The sequence below is a fragment of the Tupaia chinensis genome, unplaced genomic scaffold (genome assembly GCF_000334495.1).
Source record: "Tupaia chinensis unplaced genomic scaffold, TupChi_1.0 Scaffold000539_1, whole genome shotgun sequence".
In the NCBI taxonomy this organism is placed as follows: domain Eukaryota; kingdom Metazoa; phylum Chordata; class Mammalia; order Scandentia; family Tupaiidae; genus Tupaia; species Tupaia belangeri.
In genome coordinates, this window is record NW_006160052.1 from 3,940,041 (window position 1) to 3,945,935 (window position 5,895).

General features: G+C 35.1%; 1 pseudogene; it reads left to right on the top strand.

The window, feature by feature from the left end:
- LOC102473192 (eukaryotic initiation factor 4A-II pseudogene) overlaps positions 1-3,437 on the top strand; it is a 7,539-nt pseudogene extending 4,102 nt beyond the window's left edge.
- The last annotated feature ends 2,458 nt before the right edge of the window (positions 3,438-5,895 follow it).

The following is a 5,895-nucleotide window of genomic DNA, read 5'->3' on the forward strand; positions in this document are numbered from 1 at the left end:
TGTGTGTGTGTGTGTGTGATTTCTCGCTTTCTGTCTCTCTGTCTCTCTCTGTCTTTCTGGTGAGCGCATGCACACTATAGCAAAAACCTGTCCAAATAAACAAACAAACAAAAAACAAAAAAAAAGAAACAATACAAGCAAGGAAAGAATGGGAACATAAATTCAAAGTGTTAAGTGAAAAACAGCTTCAATCAAGAATACTAGACCCAGCAAGATTATCTTTCATATGGAAAGAAAGAATAAAAACATTCTCAGATAAACAAAACTTCAAAGAATTTACCAGCACCAGACCAGATCTCAAAGAAGTTCCCAAGGGAGTGGTATGTCAGGAAAATGAAATACAGACAGACAAATAGAGAACAAAAGGCAACCAAGAAAAGGATCAATTTAATGCAAGAAACAAGAAATATCAATAACAATGTTGAATGCTAACTTCCAGGATTTAAACAGAAAGATTGGACCACAGCAACACTGCATATTCAACAGAAAAGAGTTTGAATGTAAGACTGAACTGGAGAAATAGAATTTTATGACTTTTGAGTAAAAAATTACTGATTTTTTTTACTGTGCTTTGTTTTCCCAATTTAAACACTTTACTTTTTTTTTTTTTTTGGTTTTTTATAGGTTTTTACTTTTTTTTTTTTTTTGAGTTGTTGATAGGTTCAGCAATTTGTTCAAATACTTTTCTTGTTTGTTTCTTTAAATGGAAACATAACTTTTCTTCCTTCCTGACCTCTCTTGAATTGGAAATATTTGGGAGTATTCTTATTTTGTGGCAGTAGGGTTATTTGCATAAGTTCAATAATGCTAGTTGCATTGAATCAGGAATTAGAAATACTCATTATTGGACGGGCTTTGACTGGAATTTCATATCTGAAGATCAATCAGAAAACTATGGAACAAAGGCGGATCTCAAGTAAGCCAATGGAAGCTCTTAGAAAGATGGCCTGGCACCATAAATAGTTCTGCCTGGCACAGAGGATTAGAGAAGATATATGAAAGAATTTATAACATAAAATAACCTGACTTTTCCAGCCCAGCATTGTAATCAGTAGAGACTGGAAAAGAGAAACCATACTAGAGGATTATCTTGAGAAAGACTTTGGAGGAAGAAAAAGGGACTGATCTTTGCTAGCAGATGGTATATCACAGAATACTTGGTAGGCAGGGCGGAATTGAGAAGGTTTATGTGTGACTAGTGTGCTGGGCATTTGCTTTTCAACAATTTGAGTAGTTGACATGTAAATATTTTCTCAAAAGTATTTAAAACCATACTGTTTCTGCTGTTATAGAGTCACAAACAAAATTATACAAAATAAGAAATATTTTGAATGTTATCTTTGAAATTCAGTATTTTGAAATTTTGAAAGTTGTTTATTAATTGTCAAAAACTATGGAGCAAAATTTTTTTGATATGTAAAGTAAATGTGGAAAATGTAAAAATTAATTAATTTTAAAAAGAAATAAAATAATATCAGTAAAACAAACAAAATAAAACAAGAAATACTACAAAATATCTATATGCCAACAAACAGGACAACATGGATGAGACTGACAAATATTGGACACATAATCTACCAAGACTGCATTATGAAGACACAGAAAGTCTGAAGAGATGGGGACCAGCCATTAGCGTAATGGCTATGGTGCTGAACTCCCATGTAGTCGACCGTGGGTCCAGTCCCCAAACTGGTGGCTTAAACTCACGCTGGGCACATGTGCATGCGTGCCCAAGATCCCAAGAGGAGAATGGAGGAGAAGGGATTGAAGTGTGGCCATCCCCCCTGTGGGGTTATTTTTGTATCTCTGTCTCTGTCTTTCTGGCGAGTGCATGCACTTTATAGCAAAAACCTCTAAAAAAAAAAAAAAGTCTGAATAGATCAATATGGAGCAATGAGATTGAATCAGTGATAGTCTCCCAACAAAGAAAAGCCTAAGTCCCAATGACTTCACTTCTGAATCTACCAAACATTTAAAGAAGAGCTAACCTCCATTCTACTCAAACTATTTCAAAAGATCCAAAAGGAAGGAACACTCCAAAATTGATTCTTTGAAGCCTCCAAGCCTCCATTACTCTCATTCCAAAAGAGTCAAGGATGTCACAAAAAAATGAAAACTACTGACCAATATCCTTGATGAATACAGATGCAAAAATTCTCAACAACATACTAGCAAGTCATATCCAACAACACATTAAAAAGATTATACACCATGACCAGGTCAGCTTTATTCCAGGGATGCAAGGGTGGGTCAACATATGCAAAACCATAAGTGTAATACATCATATCAATAGAAGGAAAGTTAAAATCCATATGATCATGACAAATGATGCAGAGAATGCATTTGATAAAATACTACATCCCCCTTTTCAGTGAGATGCTGAGTGGTTTTTCGAATCTTGTCTGGTGGCTCTGTGGATTATAACAGAGAACATGGTGGTCCAGAGGGAATGAACCCAGATGGTGTCACTGAGAGCAAATGGAATGAGAATTTTGATAACTTCGATGATGTGAATTTTAAAAAGTTTCTTCTTTGGGCTTTGAGAAGTCTTCAGCTATTCACCAGAAAGCTATTATTCCTTGTATGAAAGGGTTTGATGTGTTGCTCGAACTCAATCAGGTACTGGCAAGACAACCATATTTGCTATTTCCACCCTGCAACAGTTAGAGATTGAGTTCAAGGAGACTCAAACACTAGTACTGGCCCCCACCAGTAATTCTGTCATTTGGCAACTATATGGGAGCAACTGTCAGGCCTGCATTTGTGGAACAAAAATTCAAGATGAAATGCAAGAACTGCAGGCTGAAGCATCACATTATTGTTGTTGGTACACCAGGGAGAGTGTTTGATATGTTAAATAGACAAATCTTTTTCTCCAAAATGGATCAAAATGTTTGCTTTGAATGAAGCAGATGAAATATTGAGTTGAGGGTTTAAGGATCAAATCTACGAGATTTTCCAATAATTAAACACAAGTATTCAGGTTATGCTTTCTGCCACGATGCCAACTGATGTATTGGAAGTGATCAAAACTTCATGAGAGATTTGATTCGAATTCTGGTGAAGAAGGAAGAATTGATACTTGAAGGAATCAAACAGTTTTATATTAATGTTGAAAAAGAGGAATGGAAGTGGATACTCTTTGTGACCTGTATGAGATGCTGACCATTACACAGGCTGTTATTTTTCCCAATGCAAGGTACAAGATGAACTGGATCACTGAGAAAATGCACACCAGGGATTTCAGTTTCTGCTTGTATGGTGACATGGACCAGGAAGAAAAAGACGTTATCATGAGGGAATTCTGGTCAGAGTCAAGCCAAGTTCTGATCACAGCTGACTTGTCAGCTCAGGGGATTGATGTGAAACAAGTGTCTTTTGTTATAAAATACAGTCTACCTAGCAGTCTTGAAAAGTATATTCAGAGGTATCAATAGCAGCAGTTGATGATGAGATGGTGCTCAGAATGGTGTTGCCATAATTTAGGATGTGGAATCATAAGCACAATAGCACGCTATTTGAATAAAGAGTTAAATTTGCAGAGGGGGTTGATTTGGGAGGAAAGGTGTGGCTATAAACTTCGTTACTGAGGAAAACAAGAGGCTTCTTCATGATGCAGACTTGCTGCAATACTACAGTGGAGAAAATGCCCATCTATGTGGCAGGCCTTATTTAATTCCTGGAATGAGAAGGTTTTGAATGCAGTGCCCACTGTTGCTGAATAGGTGATCACGATATGCATTGTGCTTCTTTCTTTGGGAATATTTGAATCTTGTCTCAGTGCTCATAATGGATCAGAAATACAGATTTTGATAACAAAATGACACTAATCATGAGCTCTTGTGAAGAAAGTCATTAGCTTTATCCTCTAGAGTTAGGCTACTGGAATGGGTTTAAAAATCTGTTGAAGAGATTTTATAGCTTTATCAACTGGACTAGGGAGAAATGTTCACCTTTTGAAATATTCACTTTGTAAGCTAAATAATGTGATTGAATGTATAAAAGAAAATGAAATAAAAATTGTAAATAAAAAAATCAAGAGATGGTCCTATAAAATACTTCTTTCTTAGAAATTTATTTACTAGTTATGTAGAGATGGTTGTAGAAGATGTTCTCTATCATTTGATAATATACTGCAGACTAAAAGATGTAAGTGCTGTATAAAATCAGCCAATTATGTTAAACTAGCATATCTGCCTCTACTGTGTTATTAGCCTAAACAGAAAGGCCTTTAAAATTATGTTTTAAGAAAGCATTTGAATGTGTTTAATTTGGTATTGCATTTATTCAATAAAGTATTTAATTAGTGCTAAGTGTGAACTGGAACCTGTTGCTAAGCCCTTGCAAGCAATCATATCTTAGGTAGGGCTAAACTTCCAGTAAAATTGCCTTATTACACATGTCTTAGTAAAGTTTGAATGTTAAATAAATTGTATATTCAGTTTTTAAAAATATCACATCTCTTCATGATTAGGGCTCTCAGAAAAATAACCATAGAGGGACTTACTCAACAAAATAAAAACCATCTAGGAAAAACGCAGAGGTAACATCATACTGAATGGAGAAAATCTGAAAGCTTTTCTACTAAAAAACTGAAACAAGATAAGGCTGTCCACTATCTCCACTCCTTTTCAATATATCACTGCAAGTCCTAGCCAATGCAATCAGACAAGAGACTAAAATAAAGAACATTCGAGTATGGAAAGAAGTGAAATGATCTCTCTTTGGAGATGACATAATCAAGTACCTAGGAAACCCAAAAGAATCCACAAAAACACTTTCTGGAAGTGATAAATAAATACAGTAAAGTAGGAGGATAAAAAAAATCAACATACACAAATCTATAACATTTCTATACACAGTGAACAGAGTAAGGTAGAATTAAAGAAAGTAATTCCATTTACAATAGCCACAAAAGAAATAAGACACCTAGAAGTAAACCTAACCAAAGAAGTTGAAGACCTCTACAAAGAAAACTATGAAAAACTTAAACAAGTAATGGAAATGATACCAAAAAGTGGAAGGATATCCCACTTTTTTGGATTGGAAGAATTAATATAATAAAAATTTCAATTCCACACAAATTAATCTATAAATTTAACAAAATCTCAATCAAATTACCAGAGACAGTCTTCAAAGGTTTAGAAAAAACAATCATAGAATTTGTCTGAATCATAAAAGACCCCATATTACCAAAGTAATACTGCGCAAGAAGAATGGAGTAGGAGGAATCTCAGTCCCTGACTCCAAAATATATTACAAAACTCTGTAACAGCATGGAACTGGTACATAAACAGACGTGTGGACCAATGGAATAGAGGCCCAAGAAATAAATATCAAAACATATAGCAAATTGATTTTTGACAAAAGGTACCAGTCAACTCAGTGGGGAAAAGAAAATCTCTTTAGCAAATAGGGTTGGAAAAGTTGGATATCCACCTGCAGAAAGATGAAACTGGACTCAGATCAACGACCTAAACCTAAGACCTCAAACTATAAAAATCCTGATCAATAACATAGGAAAAACTCTTGGAGACATCGGAGTAGACAAAGACTTTTAAAATAAGAACCCCCATGCACAGGCAATAACTGAAAAATAGACAAGTGGGATTACATCAGGTTACAAAGCTTCAGTTCAGCAAAAGAAACAATAATTAGAATGAATCATCAACTCTCAGAATGGGACAATGTATTTGCAAACTATACCTCAGATAACCAGAATATACAGGGAGCTCAAGCAGCTTACCTAAAAGAAAGAAGAAAAAAAAAATCAACCCAATTAAAAGATAGGCAAGAAACAAAAAATAAGTACTGGCACAGGGCACAGTTTTGGTGAAAGAGAACCCTCTTACACTGCTAGTGGGAATGTAAATTGTTCCAGCCATTGTGGAGCAC